We start from the raw sequence: 14,453 nt of genomic DNA on the forward strand, positions 1-14,453 counted from the left end.
CTTCAGCGGTGCGTGAGGCATGCAGTGGCTCGCTAGTCGACCACTGCCCAAGTCGCGGCAATAGAGCCCGACGAATCTCTCTACGGCCTGTTCGACCTTTTGACTAGCTCGGTAGAGACTGCATCCGACTACGACAGCAGTGATCCGGCGGCGGAGGTCCTGATGGTCAATGGGCCGCACGTTCCCCCCGGCTTTCCTAGCACTGAGGGAGGCAACGGTGGAGGCGATCCGTCGCATGACCATGAGGAGTACCGCCCTGAGCTCCTCGACTCGCAGCAGAGGGAAGAGCTTCGCCGCCGGAACATGGATGCGCTTCATACTCCAATCGTTGGAGAAACCCCTGAGGCTCGCGCCTTAGAGGACGCGCGCTTGTCCAACCTGGCTGAGCGCACTCGACTGGAGAACTTTCAGCGGGCACTCGACGAGCCCGCGCGGCAACGGATTCCGGACTCCAGTCGACGCCAACTCTTTAAACATCCGACTCACGTATACCGCACTCCAATCTAGAATTTGGTAGTTGCAACACGTATAGCAGAGTCGATTTAGCCTTCCCAGTCAGAGGCTGGCAGAGGCTTGATGCAGATCAGGGATTTGCTCTGGGCAGCAGGAGATCAGAATTCGGCTGTGTCGCAGCCGCAAAACAGGATTCATAGCAGATCCGTGGAGGCGAATACGGTCCAGTCGGCTCATAGCCCCAAATCACCCCCGAGGCGTGAAGGGCATGGCGACCGGCACGATCAGTACAGGAACTATGAGCAGTATGATCATCGATTCGATCACAACGATCGACGTCAAGTGCCCACTCCTCCCCCGAGGGGTGGATCATATATGCCTCGACAGCAGGATGACACATGCCAGCACAGTGGCGGGCGAAGAATTCTGGTCGACCCCAGGGAACCAGGATTTGATGCGAGATCCATCATCGTTCAAGGTCTGGTCGACCGGAACAGATCCCACAGAGAGGGTAATGACAGAGATGTACCCACCAGCAGCCGAGTGCACGTCTCCGGACCAGAGTGTTTCAGCAGAGCCATCAGAGCCGCGGTGATTCCTCCCAACTTTAGGTTGGCGACTGGAGTTAGCAAGTTCAATGGTGAGTCCAAGCCTGATACTTGGCTTGAGGACTACTGTCGGTGTCAAAACCGGCGGATCTCGGGTAGGGGGTCCCGAACTGTGTGTCTAGGTGGATGGTAACAGGAGACAAGGGACACAATGTTTTACCCAGGTTCGGGCCCTCTTGATGGAGTGAAAACCCTACACCCTGCTTGATTGATATTGATGATGTGGGTATTACAAGAGTAGATCTACCACGAGATCAAGGAGGCTAAACCATAGAAGCTAGCCTATGGTATGATTGTTGTTCGTCCTACGGACTAAAGCCATCTGGTTTGTATAGACACCGGAGAGGGCTAGGGTTACACAGAGTCAGTTACAATGGTAGCAGATCCACATATCCGTATCGCCAAGCTTGCCTTCCACGCCAAGGAAAGTCCCATCCGGACACGGGACGAAGTCTTCAATCTTGTATCTTCATAGTCTTGGAGTCCGGCCGATGATGATAGTTCGGCTATCCGGACACCCCCCAGTCCAGGACTCCCTCGGTAGCCCCTGAACCAGGCTTCAATGACGACGAGTCCGACGTGCATATTGTCTTCGGCATTGGAAGGCGGGTTCCTTCTCCGAATAATTTATAGAAGATTGTGAACACCAGGATAGTGTCCAGCTCTGCAAAATAAATTACACATACCACCGTAGAGATAATAATATTTACACAAGTTCAATCTGCTGACGTATTTGGTGGCGTGACATCACACCACTACCAAGCCTTTACTCAAATCATTTTTATTGTACCACCTCAGCGTGTTTAGCGAAGCGGTTTCCTTGGCACGTCTTGTCGAAGCAGAGATCGTGTTCCCCTTATTCCGGGATTCTCATCAATACGGACGTGGGTAACCCAACCGCGCCCGTTTCCATGCCCCCTCCATCGAAGGCGGTTTCCAAACGGTCACGGGGACGGCTCTTGGTATTCTCCCTCTTTATAATGAGACCAAGGCCCGTTCTTTTTCTTCAATCCTCAATCGAATCCGCCCCTCGCCCCGAGTTCCAACACCCAAGGCTCGAGATTCGGGTACTTTTGACCTTCGACAATGTCCGGCTCCGACCTACAAGGCTGGTGGATGCCCTCCTCCATCACGGAAGAGGACGTGCTAAAGCTGAGAGACGCCAGGTACTTAACCTACGAGATTTCACATAGGTTGCCTGCCCGAGGGCAAGTTATTCCTACTCCCGAGCCCGGCGAGAGCGTCGTGTCGTGTCTCACCTTCGTCGGGGTTTAGGCTTCCTGACGGATCCCTTCGTGAGGGGGCTCATGTTTTACTATGGGCTGGAATTCCATGACTTAGCTCCGGAGTCCATCCTCCACATCTCATCATTCATTGTCGTCTGCGAAGCCTTCCTCCGCACTACCCCTCACTTCGGCTTGTGGCTCAAAACCTTCAACGTGGAGCCGAAGATGATCGAGGGGCGTCAGGCAGAGTGCGGCGGGGCGGTTATAAGCAAGAGGGCCGATGCTCCATGGCCCGAGGGCTCTTTTCAGGAGGAGCTCGGCTTGTCGCAACAGGAGTGGTTCTATATCACCGCTCCCAGGGGCAGCAGGCAGAGGCCGCCGCCCGTCTTTCGCCCGGGCCCTCCACAACGGCTGACGTCATGGGTCAACAAGGGGCTTGACTGGGGGCCGTCCAAAGGCGTACCCCTGTTGCAGGGCCGGATTCGAGGCCTCCAGGAAAGGAAGATCAATCTGGTCGTAGTGGCACAAGTTATGCTGATTCGGCGCCTTCTGCCCTACAAACGTCGCCCCCTCCGCCTGTGGGAATTTAATCCGGAGGGGCCACGGGCTCTCCAACAGTTCATGGGTTTGACACCCGTGGAGATGTACAAACTGTTCTTCGGATCGCAAGAGATGCGTCCGGACTTGACCGAGGATGCTGGCCAAGCTGCAATCGCCCGGATACTCAAGTAAGTAGCCCTGTGTCCGGACACATTGTTCATTTATTTATCATGGGTTTGCCTTTTAACCAGCTATCCCTTGGACAGGAGGTGATAGCACAAGCAAAACTGATACGGTGTCTGGCCCCCTCCCTGAGACCACGCCGGATCCCGTGTTAATCAAAATGTTGGAGGTTGCACCTTCGGAGGAGGGCGAAGGGGGGCACAGGGAAACTACCACCTCTGCCAAGGAGGCTTTCAGTAAGGGGGGAATCGAGAGTCCCTCCTTCCAGGGGGAGAAGAGGACCGCTTTCGAAGACCCGGAGGCCAAGGCCTCAAAGCGGGGAAAGAAATCTGCACAGGAAGGTCCTGTGCCGGGAAGAGACCCGGCCGCACTGTCTCCTCAGAGGAATCAGCCCTCCAGCGAGCCGTAAGTAAAAAGGTGGAATTTTGTAATAGGGGACGCCCCTACTTTATTTCTAAGGGTAACCGAAGTTTTCACCTTGTAGTTCGGATCTTAGCCCATCTCAGCAGAGCTCATCTTCGGGGGACCTTCGTCCGGAGATGATGGAGAGCGAAACGCCTCCATCTGCCGCCCCGTCGGGCGGGGCGGACGACCCTGAGGTGTCGTCACGGAGGGTCTCCCCGAGTCCGGCGGGGCCGGGGAGTTCGGCACCCACTTGAGTACGGCCGATGGAGCTGCAAGATTTGCTCAAGAGGGTGTCTATCTCAGAAGATCATCGCACGTTAATGAGTATGGTGATTGAAAGGATCTCATCCGCCGAGAGCGGGTTGCATGAGTCCATCAGAAGTTTGCTGACGGGGCTTGAGGTACGCAAAAAATGACATACCTTTTAACAGTTTTGCACATGGAGTGCGCCCTGTATAGATTGTAGCCCCTGAGACTTGGTATGCTGTCGAAAGCGACAGCGTGCCGAGGATCATAATCTCAGTTATAGAATGTCGCCTTTTCTATGCAGGTGGTGGAACATTCGGTGGCTAGCCGGACTGATGGAGTTGCCGAGCTGAAGCGGCAACTCGACGTTGCGGATGCGGACATCGCGCTTGTCAATAAATGACTTAACGAGTCACAAGGTAGGTGGTTGCTCCGCGCTCACCTAGTAAGGGAGCTGATGCCCGTTCCTTACAATTTGTATGCTTGGTGCAGATGGTGCCGCTGCTGTGGAAGACCTTCGAGCAGAGCTCGCTCGAGCCAAGGAGCAAGCCAGGAAAAGTGATGCGGCTGCCTTGGAGGCAGCGGAAGAGCTAAAAGCCAAAAAGGCTGCTCACTGCCGAAGCATGGAGGAGATGGCCGGAATGGCCGTGAAATTAAAAGATGCTACCGACCGCTATGAGGTTCTTGAAAGAGAACGCCGAGTGGAGCAAGAGGACCTGAAGAAGGCCGCCGCCGAAGCCAAGGATGCCCGTAGTGCGATGCGGGCTATGAAGGAGGAACTGCGTCAGGCCGGAGACATTGCGGCTGGAAAGCCCTTTCTGCTGCGTAGGAAGTTCACGGATCCGAAGTATGCTCGGTTGGGCCAATTGTGTGGTGCGGAGGATCCTTATCTAGATTTGGCGGCGAGTGCGGCGGACGCAGTCGTGCACTTTCGAAGCCAGAAGGATCACGAAATGGAAGAGCTTTTCTGGTCTCAATTCCATAGTCCGGAGCGTCCACTTCTGTTGACTGATCGGCTGGCTGAGTGGGCTGAGCTGAATAGATTATCCAAACTTGCCATGACGGATGTGGTCGCTCATCTGTGGCCGGAAAGGCCCAAGCCTGAGAGTTATTTTCGCTTGTTGCAGCAATTCCTTGGGGCGGTGTCGCATATCGAGGCAATGAAGCGGTCGGCATGCATAGAAGGTGCACGGATGGCTCTCGCCCATGTTAAGACATACTGGGCGGAGATGGATGCCACAGCTGTTGCATCCCGGGGTTCGGACAAAGGCCGATTACCCGCCGAGCACTATTTCGAGGAAGTCCTGCAGTACGCTCGTTTAATAGAGTTGCAGTGCTCGAAATATGTTATGTTCAAATGACGTGTATGATTTGTGAGATCATGTTTATAATGCAATAGCTTTTTATACTTGTGTGTTCAAGTATTGAACTATCTCCTGTGCGGCCGTATATGTATGTATAACCTGAAAGATGGCAGTCTTTGGCTTCAGCCCACACGCACATGGTGCGGGGGTGTTTGCAAAAAGAAAAGCGCTTTTTCACACTTAATCCAACGTCTTGGTCCTTTGAAGGAGGTGATAGCGTAGCAAACTAGGCAACCAGACTATAATGCTTTATCACTTTCACTTAGCCATAGGAGCTTGAAGGTGGGGCTACTATATAGCCCCTAGAGGCACCGCGCTTCTCCGAACTCGGGGCGCGGATGTGCCTGACCGGGAAGCGGTCCTTCGTCAAAGCGGAGGAATTCTAAACAATCCAGTGGTCGATCGAGTGGTTGACCAGTCTCTCGCTATATCATGACAGTCAGTTTTCGGCTTTCTCAACTGAGGTGCTCGCCCGGCCGAACCGGGGCACAATCACAGTAGTTCTCCTGGTGCCGCGTTAGCCGATGGAGCGGAACGTAAGGCAGCAAAACACAGGAGCCGGGCAAACCCAACATTTAACCAAAGACATGATTCGGTTCTGATGCATATAAGGCCTAACTCGAGACGCCGAGCACTCCCTGAGGTGTTCGGTCTTTATGATACCGGGCAGAACAATGCCCTAAGCCCCTAGTGTCCAGGTACGGGCGGGAACTTCTGACGCGGCCGATGCCAAAATGCCAGCCTCCTCCTCGGTTATGGTAAGAAACTAGGGGATGTGTATCAACAAGAGACAGTAAGAAAGGTTTACGCAGGGTCTTAATCTGAAAAGAATCCTTGTAACGGGTCCCTACTGCACGTCTGCGCCTGTGTCTCCGTTGTGCTGTATCCTGGACGGGTGTAGCACGCGCTTCATCTGTAAAGGAGAAGAACTTAGTTTCGAAAAATATTGTCCAAAAGGTGTAGTTAAAATAAAGTATGATGAATTTGAGCTTTATTGGCTCTCATTGTTTATACATGCAGCCCCTTGTAAAGGGGTATGCGGTGATGAAGCCCCTTGTTTATTTATGCCGGACTCGCCGAACCGTGTCCAAGGTCTGAATGACCTATTTTTAGGGCTTTGACCACCAAGGTCGGATTAGTGTGCGGCTGTCAATGCAGTCTCACGTTTTCCGTGGTCGAGGAACACTCAGATTTACCCTTTGCTGAGATTATGCCGTATGGACCGGGCATTTTAAGCGTAATGCGGTATTGCGTTAAAGCGGGCGAATGCTTCGCGTCCCATTAGTGCTTGATAGCTACTTTTGAATGGGGCAATATGGAAAATGATCTTTTGAATTTCGGTAGGGTCTATCCCCATTCTACGGGCGGTGTCCTGGTATAGCAGGTGCCGCACTATGTTTCTGTGTTATCACATGAAGTGAGTTCACTGTTTTGACTTCTAGTGGGAAAGTCTTCTGTTTTCCGGCGTGCTGCTTGTGGGGTTCGTCGTCTTCGCTTGGTGTGTCGGACCCCTTGAGTTCGGCGTTAAGTCGGCCGGACTGCTTGAAGACCCAACAATCTCTGTGGGTATGGTTTGCAGGCTTCCCGGGGGTACTATGTATTTGACATACCCTATCCAAATTTTTTTTAGGTTGGATAGCTCATCACTGTTGTCCTTGTGGGGCAGTGTTTTATTATTCGGCCGAGAGCTTTTGAATCCGGCGTTGACCGCCGTGCTATTTGGGCCATTTTCCTTATTCCGGCGCTGATCTTTTCTATGTCGTGATTTCCCATTTCCATCCCTGAGTCCGGATGTACTCGGGTCACTGGTGCTGCATCTAGCCAGCCAGCTGTCTTCCCCCGTGCAAAAGCGGGTCATGAGCTTGTTAGTGCGGCCATTGTTCTTGGTTTTTCCTGGCCGAGGTGTCTGGCGAGCCATTCGTCTCGGACGTTGTGCTTAAAGGCTGCTAAGGCTTCAGCGTCCGGACAGTCAACTATTTGGTTCTTTTTGGTGAGGAACCTGTTCCAGAATTTTCGTGCTGACTCTCCGGGCTGTTGAGTTATGTGACTTAAATCGTCTGCATCCGGAGGGCGGACATAAGTCCCCTGAAAATTTGCTCGAAACGCATCCTCGAGCTCCTCCCAACTTCCAATGGTATTTTCTGGGAGGCTTTTGAGCCAATGCCGAGCTGGCCCTTTGAGCTGGAGGGGTAGGTATTTTATGGCATGGAGATCGTCTCCTTTGGCCATATGTATGTGTAGGATATAATCCTCAATCCAGACTCCGGGGTCTGTTGTTCCGTCATATGCCTCTATGTTGACGGGTTTGAATCCCGCTGGAAATTCATGGTCCAGTACCTCATCGGCGAAACATAGTGGGTGTGCGGCGCCCTTGTATTTAGGTGTGCCGTTGTCTTCAAACACTCGGCGGGTTGTATTGCTCCCTGGGGTCTTCTTTTTTGGCCCGTAGATGGACCTGACCGGGCCATCTTTTTTGCGAGGATATTTATGTGGATCGTGTGCCGGCTTATGTGCGGTGCCCCTTGCCGCTCTTAGCCTGTCATCTGGTCGTCTATCCGGCCAGGCGGCGTCTTTGTTTTTTGACTGTGGGGGCTCTATGGCCTCCTCGTCAAATTCGGGAATCAACTTGCGCTTCGGGTAGCTCTGCTCTAAGGCTGGGTCAGTATGGGTGCCGTTGTTATCGAGGCGGGACTTCGGGCGGTGCTTGCGTCGCCGTTTTGGTTGTTTGTTGGGGGAGTTGTCCTTCGCCACGTCCCGTTGTTCCTCGTTGTCGCTTCCTTTTGGTGTATCCACCATGTATATGTCATATGATGAGGTGGCTTTCCAGTGCCCAGTAGGCGCTGGTTCTTGGTCGTCTCCGGCATCGTCGTCCATACCGTTGATGTCTTCGGAGTCGAAGTCTAGCATGTCGGTTAGATCGTCGACAATGGCTACTAAGTGGGTGGTCGGTGGGCTTTGAATTTCTCCGTCGTCCGTATCCCAACCGTCCTGACCGCAGTCCGGCGATGGCTCTCCTGATAACGAGAGATATTTTAGCGAACTCAAGATGTCGCCGAAAGGTGAGTATTGAAAGTTGTCTGCAGCGGTGAACTCCATGACCGGCGCCCAATCGGATTCGACTGGAGGGGCGCGGGAGGTTCGGAGTCCGGTAAGGAGTCTGGCACCTCGGAGTCACGAGCTTCATGAGGGACAAGGTCAGTGTTTGGCTCTATTGCCGTAGAGGTTGCAGCCCCCGAGGCGGTGTCTAGCCACCTGTCCTCGATCTGTGCAGCCGGCTCCGAATTGAAGATCGGAGCAGACTCGTGTGCGGCCTCCAGGTTACTGTCCGGCTGCAGAGCTAAGTCATGCCTGTCGTGACAGTGCGGCGCGCTCGGCTGTGGCTCGAATCCATCGAAGATCAAGTCCCCACGGATGTCAGTCGTGAAGTTCAAACTTCCAAATCTGACCTGACGGCCAGGGGCCTAGCTTTCGATCTGCTCTAGATGGCCAAGCGAATTGGCCTGCAGTGCAAAGCCGCCGAATACGAAGATCTGTCCTGGGAGGAAGGTCTCACCCTGGACTGCGTCGTTGTTGATGATCGAAGAAGCCATCGAGCCTATCGGTGATGACACAGAGGAACTCTCAATGAAAGCACCAATGTCGGTGTCAAAACCGGCGGATCTCGGGTAGGGGGTCCCGAACTGTGCGTCTAGGTGGATGGTAACAGGAGATAAGGGACACGATGTTTTACCCAGGTTCGGGCCCTCTTGATGGAGGTAAAACCCTACGTCCTGCTTGATTGATATTGATGATGTGGGTATTACAAGAGTAGATCTACCACGAGATCAAGGAGGCTAAACCCTAGAAGCTAGCCTATCATATGATTGTTGTTCGTCCTACGGACTAAAGCCATCCGGTTTATATAGACACCGGAGAGGGCTAGGGTTACACAGAGTTGGTTACAATGGTAGGAGATCTACATATCCGTATCGCCAAGCTTGCCTTCCACGCCAAGGAAAGTCCCATCTGGACACAGGACGAAGTCTTCAATCTTGTATCTTCATAGTCTTGGAGTCCGGCCGATGATGATAGTTCGGCTATCCGGACACCCCCCAGTCCAGGACTCCCTCAACTACCAAGTGGTTGTTCAGATCGGCGGTGGAAATGACGAGGTGGCCATGAAGCATCTGCCGCTCATGTTGGAAGGGTCAGCCAGGGCATGGTTGAATCAGTTGACACCCAGCAGCATCTACACATGGGAGGATCTCTCCCGAGTGTTTGTCGGGACATTCGAAGGAACGTGCAAGCGACCGGCGGGACTGACAGAGCTGCAATCTTGTGTACATAAGTCGAATGAGACTCTGAGGGATTACATCTAGAGATGGATCACGCTGCATCACACAGTAGAGAATGTATCGGATCACCAGGCAGTTTGCGCCTTCAAGGAGGGCGTAAAATACAGAGAGCTAAGTGTGAAATTTGGTCGAACCGGAGACATGTCTCTGAGTCGAATGATGGAAATGGCCACCAAATATGCCAATGGTGAGGAAGAGGATCGGCTCCAGAGCGACAAGCACAAGTTAGTCGCCTAGGACACCAAAGGCGGAAATTCCAGTCGGAAGCAAAAGCGTAAAGCCGAGCCAGCCGCTCCTGGAGAAGCCTTGGCCCTGAACCAAGGAAAGTTCAAAGGGAAACCCAAGGGGCCTTGGAACCCCAAGAAAGTAAAGGATAAAGAAGGAAATGACGTGATGGATTTACCATGTCACATCCACACCAAGAAAGACGAAGAGGGTAATTTCATCTACCCGAAGCATACCACTCGACAGTGTCGACTCTTGATATAGTAGTTCCAAGGGAAGCAGGCCAAGGACAAAGAAAAAGAGTCGGACAAGGTTAATGACAAGAAGGATAGTGATGAGGAATATCCACAGGTCAATTAGACCTTGATTTTTGCTGACGTTGAGAGCAAAAACTGACTGAAAGTTATAAACCGAGAGCTGAATATGGCTGCTCCGTCAACACCCAATTACCTAAAGTGGTCTCAGACTGCCATTACATTCGACCAATCTGATCACCCCACGCACATAGCCACCCCTGGGAGGCAAGCGCTGGTGGTCGACCCCATCGTTGAAGGCACTCGACTAACCAAAGTGTTGATGGATGGCGGCAGCAGTTTGAATATACTGTATGCTGAGACGCTGAAAGGGATGGGCATTCCGATCTCCAGACTAAGCACAAGCAACATGAGTTTTTATTGAGTCATCCCTGTCAAGAAGGCCGCATCACTCGGCCAGATTGCTCTTGATGTAGTTTTTGGTGATTCAAAGAATTTCCGCAAAGAGAAGCTTACATTTGAGGTTGTGGATTTCCAGAGTGCCTATCATGCAATTTTGGGCAGGCCAGCTTATGCACGTTTTATGGCTCGACCATGTTACGTGTATCTCAAACTAAAGATGCCCGGCCCTAAAGGCGTGATCACTGTCACTGGTAACCACAAGAAGGCAGAAGAGTGCTTCCAGAAAGGCTCAAAGATCGCCGATGCTCAGATGGTGGCAGAAGAGTGGCAGGAACACCAAAGGAATGCAGACCCGAGTGATTTGTTGTGGGCCAAAAAGCCTGCTACGGAATCAGCGTTTCAGTCATCCGGTGAGACAAAACCCGTTCACATCCACCCGACCGACCCTAACGCTGCTCCGACTCATATCTCCACAACACTCGACCCCAAATAGGAAGAAGCGCTCATCCAGTTCCTCCGTGAGAACTGGGACATCTTTGCATGGAAACCTTCTGACATGCCGGGTGTACCCAGGGGACTGGCTGAGCATTGTCTACGAGTCGATTCAAAGGCAAAACCTGTGAAGGAACATCTGCGACGGTCCGCCATCCAGAAAAGGAAGGCCATTGGCGAGGAAGTGGCTCGGCTCCTAGCAGCAGAGTTTATCCGAGAGATTTACCACTCCGAGTGGCTCGCCAATGTCGTTATGGTCCCCAAAAAGGACAATTTGCTTTGCATGTGCATCGATTTCAAGCATATCAATCGGGCCTGCCCGAAAGATCATTTTCCTCTTCCCCGCATCGACCAAATAGTCGACTCGACTACGGGATGTGAGCGACTTTCTTTCTTGGACGCTTATTCCGGGTACCATCAGATCCGTCTGTTTGGACCCGATGAGATCAAAACGGCTTTCATCACCCCATTGGGGTGCTTCTGTTATGTCACCATGCCATTCGGCCTCAAGAATGCCGGAGCCACGTTCATGAGGATGATTCAGAAGTGTTTGCTCACTCAAATCAGTCGGAATGTGGAAGCATACATGGATGACATTGTGGTCAAGTCACGGAAAGGTTCCGACCTGCTGACTGACCTCGCTGAAACATTTTCCAACCTCAGGAGGTACAATATCAAGCTTAGCCCATCCAAGTGCACATTCGGAGTTCCTGGTGGAAAATTACTCGGTTTTCTCGTTTCCGAACAAGGAATCGATGCAAACCCAGAGAAAGTAGGCACAATACTCCGAATGAAATGACCTGTGCGTGTGCACGATGTTTAGAAGCTTACTGGTTTCTTGGCCGCTTTAAGTCGATTCATCTCTCATCTCGGTGAGAAGGCATTGCCTCTTTACCGACTGATGAAGAAGTCAGAGAAGTTCGAGTGGACTCCTGAAGCTGACGCAGCGTTTGCAGAGTTAAAAACCCTGCTTTCCACCCAGCCAGTGCTTGCTGCTCCAATCAGCAAAGAGCCTTTCCTGCTTTACATTGCAGCCACATGACAAGTCGTTAGTTCTGTACTTACGGTCGAGCGAGAAGAAGAAGGGAAAGCCTTCAAAGTTCAGCGCCCAGTATATTACATTTCCGAAGTCCTGACCCCATCCAAGCAACGATACCCTCATTATCAGAAGCTTGTATATGGGATTTATATGACCACGAAGAAAGTTGCTCACTACTTCTCTGACCATATCATCACAGTCGTCACCGACGCCCCCTTATCAGAGATTCTTCACAACAGAGACGCAACTGGTCGAGTGGCAAAATGGGCGATTGAACTTCTTCCCCTGGATATCAGATTTGAGGCAAAGAAAGCTATCAAGTTCCAAGCAATAGCAGATTTCCTCGCCGAGTGGACTGAACAGCAGTTACCGACCCAAGTTCACTCGAAACACTGGACTATGTTCTTCGATGGCTCCAAAATGCTGAATGGTTCCGGTGCCGGAGTGGTCTTCGTTTCCCCCCGAGGAGATAGGCTCAGATATGTACTCCAGATTCACTTTGATTACTCCAACAATGAAGCAGAATACGAAGCACTCTTGTACGGGGTGCATATGGCCATTTCACTCGGCGTTCATCGCCTCATGGTCTACGACGAATCGAACTTAGTGGTCAACCAAGTGATGAAGGAGTGGGACGTCAGAAGCCCATCCATGACTGGCTACTGCAATGCAGTCAGAAAGCTGGAGAAGAAATTTGAGGGATTAGAGCTCCATCACGTTCCCCGACTGAAAAATCAAGCAGCCGATGACTTGGCGAAGATAGGTTCAAAGAGAGAAGCCATTCCGAGTGGCGTGTTTTTGGAGCATGTTCACACGCCGTCAGTTCAAGAAGATCCTTTCACTGAGGAAGCCCCGTAGCCAAAAAGCACCACAGATCCGACTGAAGTCGAGGTCCCAGCTGTGGTCGACTTAATCATGGAAGTTCTGGTCGTCACTCCTGACTGGACGGTGCCCTATATCGCCTATATTCTGAGGAAAGAGCTCCCCGAGAATGAAGAAGAGGCTCGAGAGATCGTCCGCCAATCCAAAGCCTTCACCGTCATGAGGGGACAATTGTACAGAGAAAGTGCGACTGGAGTCAGCCAGAAATGCATAACACCGGAAGAAGGTCGAATGATTCTCAACGACATCCACTCGGGGACCTGTGGTCATCATGCGTCCTCTCGGACCATCGTGGCTAAAGCATACCGAGCGGGTTTTTACTGTCCTAGAGCAAATGAGATGGCGAAAGAGATAGTCGATAAGTGTGAAGGATGTCAATTCTACTCCAATATGTCGCACAAACCCGCCTCAGCCTTGAAGACCATTCCACTCGTCTGGCCTTTCGCTGTATGGGGGTTGGATATGGTTGGACCACTGAGAACAGGCAGAAACGGCTACACCAATGTACTGGTAGCAGTCGACAAATTCACTAAGTGGATTGAGGCTAAACCCATCAAGAATCTGGATGCCGGCACCGCCGTCAGCTTCATCAGGAAGTTGGTATTCAGATATGGAGTTCCCCACAGTATCATCACAGACAATGGGTCAAACTTCGACTCCGAAGAATTCAGAGCCTTCTGCGCATCTCAGGGTACATGAGTCAACTATGCTTTAGTCGCCCACCCTCAGTCGAATGGACAAGCGAAATGAGCAAATGGCTTAATTCTCAAAGGGGCGACTGATGCGCGACCTCAAGCACGCAGCTGGCGCATGGGTCGACGAACTTACGTCTGTACTTTGGGGATTAAGGACCATGCCAAACCGGTCGACGAGGAAGACTTCGTTCTTCTTGGTATACGGAGCTGAAGCAGTCTTGCCGAGTGACCTGCTTCACAACGCACCACGAGTCGAACTCTACACTGATGTTGAAGCAGAGCAAGCCCGACAGGACGCGGTCGACCTTCTAGAAGAAGAAAGAGAGATGGCCTTGATCCGATCGACCATTTACCAGCAGGACTTGCATCGTTTCCAAGCCAGAAATGTGAAGAGTCGAGCTTTCCAGGAGGGAGATTTAGTTCTCCAAGTGGATCAGCAGAAACCACACAAGCTTGCTCCTACTTGGGAAGGTCCCTTCATCGTCACCAAGGTCCTCCATAATGGGGCATACCGCCTTTACAATGTCGATCACCAGATTGACGAGCCCAGAACATGGAACGCGGATCTGCTTTGCCCTTTTTATACTTAAGTTTTTCACTCGGATGAGTTGTAATAAAAGTACTCATGTAGTGTATTCATCAAAGACAAGAGTTTCATAATTTTCTCAGTAATGGTTATTGCTTTTGTTCTCATAAACTTGTCCCCTAGTGGGTGGCTTAGCTGTGAACCCATTTCGCCTAAGCTTGTAAAAATCCTACCGAGTGGTAAGCCAGCCTTCCACTCGGAGGCTTAGTTGTGAATCCGTTTCGCCTAAGTTAAAAAAATCCTACCGAGTGGTGAGCCAGCCTTCCACTCGGAGGCTTAGCTGCAGCCCAGTGCTCGCCTAAGTTTTTGAAAATCCTACCAAGTGGTGAGCCAGCCTTCCACTCGGAGGCTTAGCTGCAGCCCAGTGCTCGCCTAAGATTTTGAAAATCCTACCGAGTGGTGAGCCAGCCTTCCACTCGGAGGCTTAGCTGCAGCCCAGTGCTCGCCTAAGTTTTTGAAAATCCTACCGAGTGGTGAGCCAGCCTTCCACTCGGAGGCTTAGCTGCAGCCCAGTGCTCG

The sequence above is a fragment of the Triticum aestivum genome, chromosome 3B, assembly GCF_018294505.1.
Source record: "Triticum aestivum cultivar Chinese Spring chromosome 3B, IWGSC CS RefSeq v2.1, whole genome shotgun sequence".
NCBI classification, from domain to species: Eukaryota; Viridiplantae; Streptophyta; class Magnoliopsida; order Poales; family Poaceae; genus Triticum; species Triticum aestivum.